The sequence below is a fragment of the Vidua chalybeata genome (assembly GCF_026979565.1).
Source record: "Vidua chalybeata isolate OUT-0048 chromosome W unlocalized genomic scaffold, bVidCha1 merged haplotype SUPER_W_unloc_5, whole genome shotgun sequence".
NCBI classification, from domain to species: domain Eukaryota; kingdom Metazoa; phylum Chordata; class Aves; order Passeriformes; family Viduidae; genus Vidua; species Vidua chalybeata.
Window position 1 is genome coordinate 302,686 of NW_026530340.1, and position 16,822 is coordinate 319,507.

At 53.4% G+C, this 16,822-nt stretch overlaps 2 pseudogenes; one reads left to right on the forward strand and one right to left on the reverse strand.

Annotated features, from left to right (window-relative positions):
- Window positions 1–16,822, forward strand: part of LOC128782904 (zinc finger protein 271-like) — a 510,341-nt pseudogene that overhangs the window by 263,318 nt on the left and 230,201 nt on the right.
- On the reverse strand, window positions 4,854–9,468 carry LOC128782951 (olfactory receptor 14I1-like; annotated as a pseudogene).

The window sequence follows — 16,822 nt, forward strand, 5'->3', positions numbered from 1 at the left end:
CATTCTTCAGCTCTCCAGGCAGGAATTCCGTGAAAAAGCCTCATAAACATTTGTTCAAAACATCCAAACAAGAAAAACCCCTGGGAATAATTCTTGTCCTCAATTCTTCCGTGATTAATTAGTCAGGTTTCAGAAGTGTATTCAAAGTGAATATACTATACTGAAACCCATGCAGAGAGAATTGTTCTTTTCCTGTTTATAGATTGATATCAGCAATGTCCAATTGATAATGACCCTCATGCTAATGCTGCCTGAACAGATATGAAAACCAAGTCCCTTCATGGCTGACAATCAATCAGACTTTGTCCCTGCCCCCTCCCCAGCATTTCCCTCATCCAAGCCCTGGCACTCAGAGCAGCTGAGGAATGGAGTCACATCCAGGGCTGTCCCCAGGGCTCAGGATTGGGGCCAGGTCAGTGAAATCTCTTTATTGCTGATCAGGACGAGGCCATCGAGGGCACCCTCAGGCAGTTCCAGGTGAGCCCAGGCTGGGTGGGACTGTGGCTGTGCTGGAGGGCAGGAAGCTCTGCAGACGGATCTGGACAGGCTGGAGCCATGGGCCCAGGACAATGGGATGAGGTTCACCAAGGCCAAGGGCCGGGTCCTGCCCTGGGCTCACAACCACCCCAAATCCCTGGCCCTGCCCTGCCCCTGATCCCCACAGCCTGTCCTGTTTCCTTCATCCCTGCATTGCCAGGGACTTTCTGGGACAAGGCAGCTCTGCTCTGGGGATGGAGGGAGCTCCAAGTGCCACCACTGGAGTGGGAACCACAGCTCATCAGGTTTGTGTCCTTTGGGGGTCAGGAACTGGTGAGACTCAGAGGCACAGAAAGTTTCTCTTCATGGCCAACAGACCACAGTTGAACAGGAAACAATTTAATAGCAATCACACTCTTCCCTGAGCTATGTGCAACGTCCCAGCAGTGTCTGATGAGTCCAACAGCCACAAGTGATTTCCATATTAAAATTGATTTTAGACAAACGTGGTTCTGTGATATATATAACCACAATTAAGTTCTTGTATCAGGATGATCTTTTTGGAGTGGGGGCAAAACAGCTCACACAATTCGTGATTTACAAAGCTGTCAGTGGTGGATGGAGAAGGGAGGTCAGGCTGCTTTCTGTGTTGAGGAAATGCTGAACCCAGCCTGACTCATTTCATCTCCTCCTGGCCTGGCTGATCTCCCCTCTTTCCCCCTCCACCCATTGGCTTTTGTCTCCCACCAGGCCCCCGGTGAAGAGCCTGGCTCTGTGTTCTCCATCCCCTCCTCGCTGGCACTGCCAGGCTGGGATGAGGAGCCCCTCAGCCTTCCCTGCTCCGGGCTGGACAAGCCCAGCTCCCTCAGCCTCTGCTCACAGCCCAAGGGCTCCAGCCCCACCTTGGAGGCCCTTCCCTAAGCCTGCTCCAGCTGCCAGACATCTTTCCTGCCCTGGGGAACCCAACCCAGGCCACAGGGACCTGGATAATCCACGTCCTTGATGTCCTGGTCACACAGCCCTGGCCCCTTGTCCCCATGTCAGGCTCTGGGGTGGATCCTGTGGAACATCCTTTGGTGGAGGCTGTGGCTCCAGGTGGACTGGGGGGATAGCGGGGGACAGGGACCCCGCTGGGCATGAACAGCACTGGACTTGTTGGGAGAAACTGTGAGGGGGAGCTGGGGCAGAGTGACCAACCCAGGAACCTCACAGAGCCCTCCTGGGATGTCACACAGCCCCTCTGTGATGTCACAGCCTGCTCTGGGATGTCACAGAGGCAGTCTATGATGCTGTAGCTGCTCAATGACCTCACATAACCCACTCTGTGATGTCATAGCCCACTCTCATGTTAGTGACCTCATGTTACAGATGATAAATTGTCTCCACCAGGTGAGCTGACACCTGGAGCTTGTTCTCCAAAACCCCAGGCCTATGGAAACCACACAATGCCCATTGTGTGAGAAGGGGAGCTGGAAGTTCACCAGCCTCAGTGTCCTGCCAGCTCAGCCAGGCCCACGGGAACATTGGGGTCCACGACCACCAGGGACCACCAGAGAGACCCCCAGGACAGAAGAGAGCATGGGTAAAGGGGAGGGGAAATATGTTAATGATTTTGGGGAAATTATTATCAGATGTTTAGTCCAGGATAATCAATGAATATGTGTGCAAAATACAGAATATGAACAGAAACTTTCCTGCACTCAGCATGCTCGGCTTTGGGAGGAGCTGTCCCCCGTGCATCCAGGTGAATAAAGAATGCTGCTTCTTGATGCTGCATTGGTGTGAAGGAGTTTTCTGTTTCACTGAATTTTTGGTAACACTCCACTCCCAAGGAAAGCTCTGTCTCCTGCTGCTCACAAACAGAGAAGGGCTGGTGGCAGATGTGGGGGTCGGAGGCTGCCTGGGGCACAGTGACCATGAAATAATCAAGTTTTCAATGTTCTGTGAAAGAAGGAGGGGCATCAATAAAACTTCCACACTGGAATTAGGAAGGGTAGACCTGGGTCTATTGAGGATGCAGATTTGGAGAGTAGCAAATCAGGTACTGATTCTTTAAAGGAAACATCCCTTAAAAATAAAGGGGTCCAGGAAGGATGGACACACTTCAAGAAAGTAATCGTAAGGGGGAAGGAGCAGCCTGTCCCTCTGTGCTGAAGTTCAGCCAGTGAGGAAAAGGACTGTCCTGGCTGGGCGTGGAGCTTTTGTGGGAACTCAGGACAAAGAAGGGTTTGGAAAGAGGAACAGGCAACTCACGAAATATTTAGGGATGTTGTTAGGTCATGCAGAACGAAGAGTGGTGAAAGCTCAGGTTAGAGCATATCCTGGCCACCTCTTTGAGAAATAATAGAAAAGTATTTATAAAAAAATTAATAGCAAAAGGAGAGATAAGGAGAACTTCTACACTTCATTTGATCCAGTGGGGAATAGAGTAAATAAAGATATGGAAGAGGCTGAGCAGCTTAACACTTTCATTTGCCCCTATATTCAACATTAGGACAGGCTGACCTCGGGACAAGAGTTCTCCTGAGCTGGCAGATTGGCACAGGGAGCAGAACAGCCCCTGTAATCCAGGAGGGAGCAGCTGGTGACCTGCTGAGCCACTCAGATGCTCATAGGTGTATGGGATGGGATGGGATCCATGCTAGGGGGATGAGGGAGCTGGTGGATGAGCTCCCCAAGCTGCTCTCCATCATTTCCCATCAGTCCTGGCTCAGCAGGGAGGTGCCAGAGCACTGGAGGTGCCAGTGTGAGCCCATCCCCAAGAAGGGCTGGAAGGAGGATCTGGGGAACTCCAGGCCTGTCAGCCTGACCTCAGTGCCCGGCAAGGTTCTGGAACAGATCACCTTGAGAGCCATCACAGGGCAGCCACAGGATGGCCGAGGGGTCAGAGCCAGCCAGCCTGGATTTCAATATCTGCATTGATGATCGGGATCAGCGGATTGAGTCCACCATCAGCAAATCTGCAGATGACGCCAAGTGGGGTGTGAGTGTGGATGTGCTGGAGGGTAGGAGGGCTCTGCACAGGGACCTTGTTTATCCTGGAGAAGAGGAGGCTCAAGGGAGACAAGGCGGTGTCAGGGCACAGATTTGACCTGATGATCTCCAAGGTCATTTGTAGCCTGGCTGATTCTGGGATTCTCAGAAACCACCCTTGGAGCAGTTGCAGGAGGAGCCCTGGGCCTCCTGTTCAGAAGCTGCAGCAGCCCAGGTCCCTCAGCTTCTCCTCAGAGCCCCAAAGCCCATCCTGTCAGTCCTGCAGAGCCTCTGCAGCTCCTCCTCCTTGCCCAGAACAGGGAGCCCCACAGGCAGACACAGCAGCCCAGCTGTGCCCCCCTGGCCTGGGCTGCCTTTGGCAAGGGAGCAGCACGAGGCACTGCAGGAGCCTGCAGACAATTCCTGCAGCACTTGTGGGATGATCCTGCTCCCCAAGGGACGTTCCCATGGTGCCAAGGCAGGAACTACAATGGGGAGTGGGGCCAGAGAGGAAAGGGCAAACAGGGATGGGCTGTGTGCAGGGGAGGGAACAGGGCTGGTCAAGAGGCAGAAATTTTTAGCAGGAAGAGTAAAGAAAGTAGAGGTGAAGCCAAGGAAATGCTCAGGGCATTTTGGGGGTGGCTGCCAGGCAGCCCTGGCTCTGAGCAACAGCGTCTGCAGTGGGACAGGAAAGTCCCAGCTGATGGGAACAAACTTTCTGGCTGAGTGCAGAGGCCAGGGCAAAGCTGAGTGGTTTCCCTGGCGTCCCCCAGCCCTTCCTGGCCCCAGGGGCTGATGGCACTTGTGCTCCCTCACGTCCATGCCCCCATACCAAAACTCTGGGGCTGCTGACAGGGGGTTTTCTGTGCTGAGCATTGGCCTGGCCGTGTTTTGAGAGAGCCTGGGCAAGGAGCCTGGAGCCCCCAGGCCCTGGCCTGAGGCGTCAGCGCTGCCCCAGCAGTGCCCATGGCCTGTCCCTGCTGCAGCCCCGGCACTGCCACCCCCAGGACTGTGCCCGGCCCCGAGAGCACTCAGGCCCTGCAGCAACACCAGGGCCACCAGGGCAGCGGGGCAGGGCCACGGGAGCAGCACTGGCAACACCAAGTGCTGCTGCTGCTGCTGGGCACAGCTGCTGTGCCAGCACTGATCTGCCCCCAGCTCTGCACACAGACATTGCTGCTGCAGCTCCAGAGAAGACAACAAAAAGGCAGCTCTGCAGAAAACTCTGCTGGGAGATCCTTGAGTTCCTTTTAAGCCACCAAGAGCAGAGCCCCTCATTCACACAGTCCGTGGGCACAGGGAAGGTAGAGAGAAACAAAATGAGAAGTGGCACAATGACATTTATAGTGGACAATATGAAAAAAATAGAACAAAGGAAAAAAATCCACAACTAAACTAACAAGAAGTATCAAAGGTGACTTTTATTACAAGTGATTTGCAGAAATTGGCCAGCAGTTTAATGTTTCTGAAACCATCCAGTCATCAGTCTCCACACTGCAGCCTTGAGCTCCTGGTTCCTCAGGCTGTAGATGAGGGGGTTCAGGGTTGGAGGCACCACCGAGTACAGAACTGACACTGACAGATCCAGGGATGCAGAGGACATGGAGGGGGGCTTGAGATTGGCAAATGCTGCAGTGCTGAGGAACAGGGAGACCACAGCCAGGTGAGGGAGGCAGGTGGAAAAGGCTTTGTGCCGTCCCTGCTCAGAGGGGATCCTCAGCACAGCCCTGAAGATCTGACATAGGAGAAAACAATGAACACAAAACAACCAAGTGCTAAACAGGCACTAACAGCAAGGAGCCCAAGTTCCCTGAGGTAGGATTTGGAGCAGGAGAGCTTGAGGATCTGTGGGATTTCACAAAAGACCTGCCCCAGGGCATTGCCATGGCACAGGGGCAGGGAAAATGTATTGGCTGTGTGCAGCAGTGAATAGAGAAATCCACAGGCCCAGGCAGCTGCTGCCATGTGGGCACAAGCTCTGCTGCCCAGGAGGGTCCTGTAGTGCAGGGGTTTGCAGATGGACACGTAGCGGTCGTAGCACATGATGGTCAGGAGGGAATACTCTGCTGAGATAAAGAAGAAAATCAGAAAGACTTGGGCAGCACATCCAGTGTAGGAGATGGTGCTGGTGTCCCAGAGGGAATTGTGCATGGCTTTGGGGACAGTGGTGCAGATGGAGCCCAGGTCGCTGAGGGCCAGGTTGAGCAGGAAGAAGAACATGGGCGTGTGCAGGTGGTGGCCGCAGGCTACGGCGCTGATGATGAGGCCGTTGCCCAGGAGGGCAGCCAGGGAGATGCCCAGCAAGAGGCAGAAGTGCAGGAGCTGCAGCTGCCGCGTCTCTGCCAGTGCCAGCAGCAGGAAGTGGCTGATGGAGCTGCTGTTGGACATTTGCTGTGGCTGCACATGGGCACCTGTTCATGGAGAAAGGACAGTGACAAGTCAGGAGAGGCTGCTTGGAGCCAAACCTGGGCCATTCCCTGTAGCCTGTCCTGCTGGGACTCACCCACCCTTGTTCCTCCTTTAGGAAAACCTTCACCCAGGTCCCTGCCTGAGCTCCAGCTGTGCTGGCTGAGAGTGCCAGAAGCAGCCAGGCTGTGCGTGGGGGCTCTCAAGGAGCCATCCCTGCCCTGCTGCCCTGGGTTTGTGGCCATGTGGCAGAGGGACAAGGCTGGGTATTCAGGATTCGTCAGGGGAATCACTTCTAATGCAGAAAGGGTTGATAGCATCTGCACTTCCAGGTCTAAAGGATGGCAGGAGATGGTTTTAGGAATAGTTTTCTGGCCCACACATCATTGCTGGCTCTCTGAGGTCAGACATCCCCAGCATTCCTGCTGCACTCAGAGTTTGCCACTGAGAGATGGGAGAGGCAAAGGATTCCCTGTGGCTGAGGGCAGGTGAGGGGCTGGATGGGCTTGTTCCCCCAGCACTGCTCTGTTCAGCCCCCTCTGCTTCCCCGAGCATCTCCCTGGGCCTGGACATTCCCTCCTGAGAGGTGCCTTGTCCCTGCCAGTGCTCACAGAGCCCATCCCACCCCGCGTGCCCTCGGCCCGGCCCTACAGAAACCTGCCTGTGTGCAGGGCCCTGGCTGGGGCAGGGTCTGTGTGCAGCTGGGCAAGGGCAGCTCAGGAGAGCCCTGCTGGGCCCTGCCAAGGTGATGCTGCTGCTGTCCAGGGCTGAGCAGTGGCTGAAGGCCCTTTGGGAGGCTGCCAGCAGAGAGACTGACCACCCAAAGTCACAGTTCTGGAGTCTCTGTAAATGTTCAAACATTCCTTTGAGGATCCTGTGTGTCCCTTTCAACTCAGAATGTTCTGTCATTCTGGGATTACAATTCCTCTTCTGCTTCTCTCATCCCCCTCTTGTCTATGATCAAACAAGAAAAAAAAAAAAAAGAAAAAAAAAAACCTTGCAACAGAGTTCGAACAGTAAAGTAAAAACCAGACCTTTATTGGAAGCTTCCAGGTGTCCCAGTGGGGATGAGGCACAATCGGCTCCTGATTTCAACAATTTATAAAGGTTGATTAATTAGGATATTTAACAGGAACATCCAATAGGAGAATCAGTTGTACTAGTTACACACCCCTAACTCAACCCTTTGGAGAAGGTCCAAAGCTTCTTTGCCCCACTTTTTGTTATGACTGCTCAAATTCTGGTCAAAACCAAAATGTTCTTCTTGTAGGACCTCTTCCTGATAATAAGACTATACAGTATTTCAGGAATGTATTTAGACAGGTTATTGTTCTAAAATCTAAGAGAAAGTTTAGGAAATGAATTGGAATTAATTAAGGATTACAGTTTTAGAAGTATATAATAGTAGTTTAATAGAATTAATTAAGAGTTTAACATTGTAAAGTAAGGATTATAGTTTTATAACTATATAATAGTAATTTATAGAGCTATGTATATATAAAAATGTACCAAAAGCAAAAATCTTTTTGTCACCACCCCAACTTTCCCATTCTTCTCCGAGCAGGAAATTGAAAACACTCTCAGGAAAGCTGCTGATCTTTACAGCAATCCCAGGTTTACCTTCTTTGGGAAGTGTCCTCCGGTGCTGTGCCCAGGCTGGTCTGGAGCTGGGAGCAGCCCTGCCCCAGCCAGCAGCTCTCAGCAGCAGCACCTGCCCTGCTCAGGGTGGCTCCTTCCCCCCACAGCTTCTGGCCAGCGCTGGCAGCAGCTCCCCGGGCCGGCTGAGAGCTGTCCCTGGCAGGCAGCAGAGTCCCTGGCCCAGCACAGCGCCCTGGGCTGCAGGACCCTGCTCTGCAGGACAGCCCTGGGCACCCCTGGCTGCTCTGCACAAGACACCATCAGAGAATGTACTCACAGGGGCTGTGGGCATTGGCATGTTCCAGCTTGAGGAGATCACTGCAGGAGCTGCAGCTGCATTGTCCTGCAGCCAGAGGTTCCTGTGCCAAGGGCTGGCAGTGATTCTGCCCCAGGCACTTCTCAGCACCTTCCCAGCCCTGACTGATTGAAGCTCTCTGTGCCTCTGGGCTGTGCCCACGCTGGCTGCAGGCAGTGCCCCAGCCCTGCTGGGCTGGGAGAAGAGCTGCTCATCCAGAGAAATGTGCTTTTGAAGCTCTGCTTGCTTACCAGCATCACCCTCTGTGCCAGGAGCCCGGCCCAGCTCAGCAGCACAGACACAGCACCAGGACTTGAATGAGCCTCTGGGGCTTTGTGCTCAGGCCCTGAACATCAGGCCCTGAGAGGGAGCTGAAGAAACCTCTGCAGAACTCCAAGTCAGAATCCAACTCCAAAGTTTCTTTGACTTTTAATGGGTCCCACTGAGGGACACGACTGAGAAAGTGTCCCCAGGCCCCAGGCAGAGCAGAGAACTGGAGGCAGTGGTGACAGGTGGGGACAAAGAGAAGCCCAGTCTTGGTGGCCTGGGGCACAGCAGGGTCTGTGCCACCAAGGGCTGTCAGGAGACACCTTGTCCTGAGGCCCTGGGGCCTCCTGGCACAGCCCCAGCCAGGCTGGGCACTGTCAGCCCCTTGTCCTGCCCTCAGCATCCCCCCCTAGCCCACATCCCAGTGGCCTCAAGGATCTGCTGGAAGGAGTCCCTGGGGAGCCTTGCTCAGGAATGGCCCTGGGGGCTCCACAATGCTCCCAGGCACTGCAGGTTTTTCAAAGGACTTTGGCTTTGGCTTTTGCCTTGCAGTCTCTGACAGCTTTGTGCAATCATGGCCTCCAATTATCTGCTGTAATTAGTCCCTGGAGAGGCTTTGTCAGGAACAACACTCAGTGGGGCTCATTAATGCTTCAAGGTACTTCAGTTCTTTTAAGGTACTTGGTGTTTCCCTTTTGCTACAGACTCTGTGAGAGGTTTGTGCAATCATGGCCCCAATTATCTGCTTTAACGAGTCCCTGGAGAGCTTTGCACTGACACTCAGTGGGGCTCATTAATACTTTGAGATACTCAACTTTTTTCAGGTACTTTGGATTTTGCTTTCCACACAGAGAGGTTTTTGTGCCATTTTGAGTCTCTGAGAGGCTTTTGTGCCATCCTGGCCTCCAATTCTCTCCTCCAAGGAGTCCATGAGGAGCCTGTGTTGGGGATGGACCTCAGTGGGTCCCATTAATGCTTTGAGACACTTTGAGGTTTTCTTCTGCCTTTGACTCCTGGAAAGGTTTGTGCAATCTCCTCTCAGGCCCTGAGGTTCCAGGGCTCAGCTCCAAATGCACCACGGGGCTCATTAGGATCAAGCAAGTCCTGACAAACCATGGCTCTGCCTTGATTTCCCTCTGCTCTAATGCAGTTCATCAGGAAGTTTCTGTAGTGGTTTTGGTTCAGCCATTTGAGATTTCTTGTCCAATGCATCAATTAGTGTGGTGGGTTCAGTGTTGTCTAATTACCAGTGCACTCACTAGAATATACTTACTCATTTCCTGCTCTGAGATAGGATTAGGAGAAAGGCAAAGTGGGCTCAAAACTTTAAAAGGGTATAAAGAAATGTTTACAATAGTAAGTAAAAGAAAGAGTAATAAGAATCAGAACAAAACTTTCAGAATACTTCCCCTCTCCATACAACCTGAGAATGTTAAGGGACAAAATCTAAAATTTTCTGTCAGTTTACCACCTCTCGAATAGTCTTTCTTCACTACATTTACGGACAGTATTCTCTCTTTCATGCTATGGAGACATGTTCTCTCGTGGCTCTCAATTTCCATGCATAACAGCTGCCTGGAAAAATCTGCAATAATGAAGTTCCTCCCATTTTTTCACAGCTTTTCCCACAGTTGTGTTTATGAGCCATGTCAACCTATGGGGTATTGGTTTAAAGATGAGCTGTTCAAGAGCAAAGGTTCTCTTCATCTATTTCTGAAATCATCTTCATCTCTGGGAACAGAGGTCTTCTTCTCTCCCTGGGGGCAGAGGGTCTCATCACTTTGCTCTCTTTCTCTGTTCAAACTTCTCATGGGATCACAGCTACTTCAACATTTGCTTACTTTAGCATGGAGGCCTTTGCTGAACAAGTCATCTCCCCATTCTTTTCAATGCATTATAGGAAAAGAGAGTCTGATGTATCAATTCCATCCTTCTCCATAGCTTTACCAGAGGATTTCAGCCCCAAGGTCAAGGCATCTCCTCATCCCTCCCATCTGGGATTCAACTTCCTCTTCACTGACCTCGGTGTCTTCACGTTGCTCCTGTGTGTGCCTGCACTTTGTCCTTTTCTCTCACTGGAGGGAGGATGGAAGCACGGGAAGAGTCAATATCTGAGCCGGGGCCTGCAGATGGTTGCGTGAGCCCGGCCGGGCTGGGTCCTTGCGGCCGGAGCTGTTTTCCCATGGAGGTTTGTGCAGCGGCTGCGCTGGGGCTGTGTCAGGCTGGGCGGCGCTGGGGGCAGGGCCAGGATCTCAGCAGCCAGGCCAGAGCAGAGCAGCAGCACGGCCGGGGCCGATGGCTTCTCCTGGCCCTGCCCGCTGGTTGCGGGCCAAGCCCAAGGGCGGCAGAAGCTTGGCCCAGCCGGCCCGGCCCGGGGCTGCTCCTGGGGCCCGGCGGATCCTGGCTGGGCCCGGGCTGGCGGCGGGGCAGGGCTGGGCAGCGGCCAGATGTCAGCAAGCGCAGCCACGGCCCGGCCCGGCCTCGGCCCCGCGGCCTCCCCTCCCCTGCCCGGCAGCCGATGGGGCCTGGCGGGCTCCCTGGGAAGGGGCCCGGCCCCACGGCAGGAGCCGCCCGGCCCGCCCCGGCCCAGACGGGGGCTGGCCCGGCCTTGGCACCTCTTTGCTGGCCAGAAGGGAAAGAGACCCAGCCAGGCTTCTTCCTCTTTAACTTGTGTCTTCACAGAGGTGTCTGCAGTTTCCTTAGTGGTTTAACAGATTGTCAATTCTCAAAGCTAATTACTGATTGGTTTTGTGTCAGACACGGAGGAAACTGGGAACAGCTTCTCTCAGGACATCACTTCCATGATACAAAACCACCACAACAGCAGAGAGCACTGAGCTCCTTTATCCATATGTATTGCTCATGTGCCTGCAGCCTGAAAATCCCAGCTTGGGAGATGTCTGGGTGCTCTCCAAGGTGTTTTCAAATGAAAAAAATCAGCTCATAGTCAAAGAAAATCACCAGAGGATAGGGCCAGCCTGACGTGTCTGTCCTGGCTACTTTTGTCTGGGAGCAATCCTTGGATACAGGGAATTTGGGAAGCCAAATTCTAATTTTGGCCATGGTCCCTTGGCAAGAAACCTCGTTTTTTTTTCCATAGCAAGGAAGGAACAGAGCCCCAGTGTTTCAGGGGCAAATGAGAGGTGACCACCAGAGGAAAAGGCCAGCCAGAGTTGAAAGGTTTGTTCTGAGAAATACTCTTGCTTATAGGATTTTTTTTAGGGAGGGTACCAATTTTGGCAATGGGTGTCTGAAAAGATGGACAGTTCTTTTCCATAGCAAGGAAAGCATGGAGTCCCAGTGCTCCAGGAGCTGATGAGAGGCAGCCCTTGGCATTCCAAGATCAGCCAGACCTGTCAGGTGGCCCCTGGGAGGCCAAGCCAGCCAGACCTGTTCCATGTTCCCTCGGTTCCATGGGGCCCCACAGTGTCCCAATGGTCCCTTGCTCCCAGGAGGCCCTGAGGTGTCACAATGCCCCCTTGGTGACACGAGGCCCTGAAGGGTCCTAATGGCCTCCATGGTTCCATCAGGCCCCACAGAGTCATGATGGTCTCTGGGTCCATGAAGCCCCGCTGTGTCACCATGGCCCCTTGGTTCCATGGGCTCCAGTGGTGCCACAATGATCCCCTTGGTTCCATGAGGTGCCCACAGTGTCACAGGGATCTCCATGGGAAGGAAAGAACTGAGCCTCAGTGTGGCAGGGGCAGCCACCAGAGGCCAAGGCCAGACAGACCTGTCGGTAGTGGCAGATTTTGGCTGGGAACAACCGTTGGATATAGGGAATTTTAGAGGTAGAATCCCAATTTCAGACATGGGTACCCAGAGGAGAAGGATGGTTCTTTTCCATAGGAAGGAAAGCAGAGAACCCAAGTGTTTCAAAGGCAGAAGAGGAGAGAGGTGGCTCCTGGGACGCTCAGCCAACCAGACCTGTTTGTCCTGGTAGCTTTTGTCATGGAGGAATCCTTGGATACATTGAATTTGGGAGGAGAAATCTGTATTTTGACCACGGACCCCTTGAGAAGAAAGAAGCTTCTCTTCCATTGGAAGGAAGGCACCGAGCCCCAGTGTTTGGATAGCAGGTAAGAGGCAGCTCTCAAGAGTCCAAGGGCAGCCAGACCTGTCTGTCCTGGCTGCTTTCACTTGGGAGCAATCCTTGGATGTACGGAGTTTTGGAGGTGGTATCCCAGTTTTGGCCATGAGCACCTGGACAGGAAGAGGAGTTCTTTTCCATAGGAAGGAAACCACAGAGCCCCAGTGTTTCAGAGGCACATGAGTGCCAGCCCTCAGGAAGCCAAGGCCAGCCAGATTTGTCAGTCCTGGCAGCTTCTGTCTTGGAGCTGTCCTTGGATATAGGGAATTCTGGACACAGTTCCCCAATATTAGCCATGGGTGCCTGGTGGAGATGGATGGTTTTTCCCGTAAGAAAGAAAAGCACATGGTCCCAGTGTCTCAAAGGCAGATGAGAGGTGGTCCCCAGGAGCCCCAGCCAGACAGACCTGTTCCATGTTCCCTTGGTTTTGTGGGACCCCACAGTGTCACCATGGTCTCCTTGGTTCCATGAGGCCCTGGAGTGTCACAATGTCCCCCTTGCTTCTGCAGTGTCACAATGGCCCCGTGCTTCCATGAGGCCTTGCAATGTCACAATGGCTTTGTGGTTCCACAAAGCCCTGATGTGTCACAATGGCCCCTTGGCTCCATGCGCCCTCGCTGTGTCACAACGGCTCCTCTGTGACACTGCGGGCTCCACAAGGTCACCACGGACCCTTGGTTCCTTGGGGGCTCCGAGTTTCACAATGGTCTCCTTGATTCCATGAGGTAGCACAGTGTCACAATGGCCCCTTGGTTCCATGAGGTTCCGCAGTGTCACCATGGTGTCCTTGGGCCTGCATTGTCACAGCTGACCCACGGTTCCATGAGGTTCCGTGCCGCAGAGCAGCAGGAGCTGCCGAAGCCACCGCCTTTCCAAGAGTGTCTCAGCCAGGAAGGACGGATAGCTCTGCACACCAGACGCTCACGCTGCGCTGTGTCATTTGAATGTCGGCGGAGAATGAAAAGGCAGGAGGGGTTCTTTGTGTGGAGTTCCAGTGGCAGTTTATTTCAACTACACGCTGAAGGCGTCCAGGGACACAGAACACACAATACAGCCTGGACCAGGGCTATATAGGGAGACAGTGGGGCAGAGCATCAAACCTGAGGGCCATTGGGTTGAGGGAGCAGGGGTGGCACAGAGGAGGGACTGAAGAGCAACAACCAACAGAGATTCAGGGGAGGAAAAGCAAGGGACGGGGGACCAGTAGGGAAAGCAGGAGCGGGGACCATTCAGGAACTGGGGAGGAGACAAGGGATGATGTAACTAAGGAATGCAGAACTTTTGAGAAGTGGGGAGGGAAAAGGAATAACACAATTTAAATGATTAACATAAAGGTGCAAGGGACTGTGGGAGAACATATCTCTATAGCATTATAACTTAGAGGGGAGTTTCCTCCAAGGCATCCCAGCCTCATCGTCCCCTTCCTCGGCTTGGGATGCAACAGTTCCGTAGTGTCACCATGGTGTCCTTGGACCCTCACTGTCACACCTGACCCATGGCTCCATGAGGTTCCCCAGTGTCACCGTGGTTGCTGTCAGAGGCTGGATGAGATCGATGTCCCGAGACCCCTTGGGATGCTCGGAATGCCCGTGTGGGGCCAGGGCCGGGTCAGGCTTTGGTTTGTGGTGGGACAGAGCCCCGCCCCCAGCCCTGGCCTGGCACAGCTGTCAATCACACAGCAGGGGTGGTGCTAACCCAGCTCTGATTGGCTGTGCTGTCAATCAATCAACACCAGCTGTTGCCTACCCTGACTCTGATTGGGCAATCAACTGGCAGTCCCACCCCAGGGGCGGGCCCATGGAGGCCCAGGGGGTTAAAAGCCAGAGCTCGAGGCCAGCCCATGGTCTGGATCCTGCCTTCTCCTGGGGTTCCTCTGTTGGCGACGCTGGAACCCGAGCAGTTGGTGCCTGTGTGCGTGTCTTTCTATAGATCTTCTGCCTTTCTGTTGTTCTCTATTTCTTCTCCTTCTAATCCAACTTACCTGGAACATTTTTAGGTAACTTATCATCTTAAGGCTTAAAGGTTTTTCGGTTCAATGGGCTAAGTTAATGAAGTTAACGCCATGATAAGGGTTTTATGTAGAACAGGATGTTGTATTAAAACCTTAGCCAAAGTTCCTTGATTGTCTATATTTTGCCAGTAAAATTTTGTGTCATTTTGACCTCTTATTCAGTTAGTGCTGGTATCACCGAAGTTGTGGGTTCAATCCCTGTGTGGGCCATTCACTTAAGAGCTGGCCATGATGATCATTGTGGGTCCCTTCCCAACAAGAATATTCTTTGCATCTAGCCATGGTGAGAATATCTGGTTGGTGTTTCTCCTGTGCACCAAACTCAAGTAAAGGAGCCTTTGGTGACCCCCAGCATTTCAGTGTTCTGGGGTGTTACAGCCCCGCAGGCTCACAATGGCCTCTTGTTTCCATGAGGCCCCACAGTGTCACACTGGTCCCTTGGTTCCATGGGCCCCAACAGTGCCACAGTGATCCCTTGGTTCCACAACTTCCCACAGTGTGACACTGGCCCCTTGGTTCCATGAGGATCTGCAGTGTCACACAGGTTTGTGACATTTGTCCTTGCTGCCCCTCACATCCCACTGCCCCGCAAACAGCCCCGAGCCACCCGTGAGGGACAGGCCCTGCTGTGCCAGGCTGGGCTCAGGGCTTGGCCTTTCTGCTTCCCCCAGCCAGCCCAGGCCTTGCTCAGCATTGCAGTTCCCTGCTCTGTGCCTTTGGCTCCCTGCAGTCCTGGCCTCAAGGATCTGCTCTCACCAGTCCCTGGGGAGCCTTTGGCAGTGCCTGCCCTCAGTGGGGCCCAGTGATGCTCCAAGGGACTTGGAGTTTTGCTTCTGACTCCTTGAGCAGCTTCTTCAACATTCTCTCAGTGCCTGAGGGTCCTGGACTCAGCCCCGAATCCAAACGTTCAAGTCTCCAGGGCTTGTGCACCTGATTGGAGTCAGTTTGGAGTTCTGTTAAGGAGGAAGATTTAGAAGTCTACCTCATGACTTCTTTTCTTTAATCAAGTGGGTATTTTTTATTTTCCAGTTCAGAGAAGAGCTGATAGAAGCATTCGCCAGGTGATCTGGATGCTGAAGGTCTCCTTAGGAGGTCTGGGCATGTAGAAGAATGAGCCCCTTGAGGGCTGACCCTGTTTGGACAAGCTGCTCCTCAGCCCCAGCCTCACCATGTCTGACATGGCCCACCTGGCACTGACATCCCTGTGCCCTGCAGCAGAACCTTGTCCCTGAGCTCTGCAGCTCCATGTCCCAGCCCACTGCACCGTGTCCCACCTGCTCTCCTCAGGGCTCTGCCTGCACACAGGCCCAGGAGAAGTTTTCCTCTTGGGAAGGAAAGAATGGAAAAGCCTGAGCAGGTTTCCTGAACAACAAACCCCACTCAGGAAGCACCTGCTCAGTACAGGCTGCCTGGAATGGTGTCACCTTTCTACAAGGGACAGTGTGACCAGAAATGATCTCTGGAAGCAGAATTCTCTGCGTCTCCCAGCTGGATTCTCTGTCCCTGTCCTTTCCCTGGATCTCTGTTGCAGATGGAAGCTGCTGGTGCCATCCTCACCTTTAAGCTCTCTTTTGAATGCAAACAGATGTTCCCAGCTGTGTTAAGCAGGATTTGCTCCATGTTTCTATAAATCTTTTGTGTTCCCCATTGAACGAAGGGGCCATTTTGGCACTGAGGGGGTGACATGGAAGCAAGGAGTCAGTTGTGACCCTGGGGTCCCATGGAAGCAAGGGGCCATGGTGACACAGCAGGGCCACGTGGATCCAGTGGTCCATTGTGACACTGTGGATCCAAGGAGACCATGGAGACACCCCCAGAACCTCATGGAACCAAGGAGCCCAGGGTGACCCAGCGGGGCTGCATGGAGCCAATGGCCCATGGTGACACTGCCCATCCAAGGAGGCCATTTGGACACTGCGGGAGCTCATGGAGCCAGGTAGGCCATTGTGACACTGAGGAACTTCATGCCACCAAATATCCATGGTGACACAGCAGGGCACCACGGGAACCCAGGAACCGCTGTTGGCAGTGCGGAAACTCATGGAACCAGGGGCCCTTGTGGCACTGCAGAACCAACACAGCTGCTGCACCTTGTCCCCTGGCCCTGCACAGCTCCTTGGGAGGCACGGCAGGAGCAGCACCCTGGCAGCCTCGGGAATGCCCCTCTGGGATCCATGGCACACACTCCCAGGGGCTGGAATTCCAGTTCCCAGCCAGGAAAAGATCTTCCTGCCCTTGAAGGCAAAGCTCTTATGGAAGAGGCAAAAGCCAAGTGGAGCAAGATCCTACAGTGACATTTCACTGCCAGCCTTCATAACTTCACCCATGGTGGTTGTAGCTCCTGGATTGGGAATGAAATCAGGGCAGGGCCTTTGGTGGGAGCTGCCCTGGGTCAAGGGAAACACTGAGAGAGAAACAGAGCAGGCAGAGAAAGACAGGAGAGAAAAGAGGACACAAACACAAACAGCTGAGAAGGCGGCACTCGGGAAAACAAACCAGAACTGATGGAAAATGAATGGGACAGGAATCAATAATTCTGAAAATTTTATTTACTGCTAAAATACATCCCACCCACCCAGTCCCACACAACCCCAATCCCACTGCTCCAAAGTTGGATCCCACTTCTCCCAATCTTCTTCCAACCCCATCTCACACTAGAGGCTAA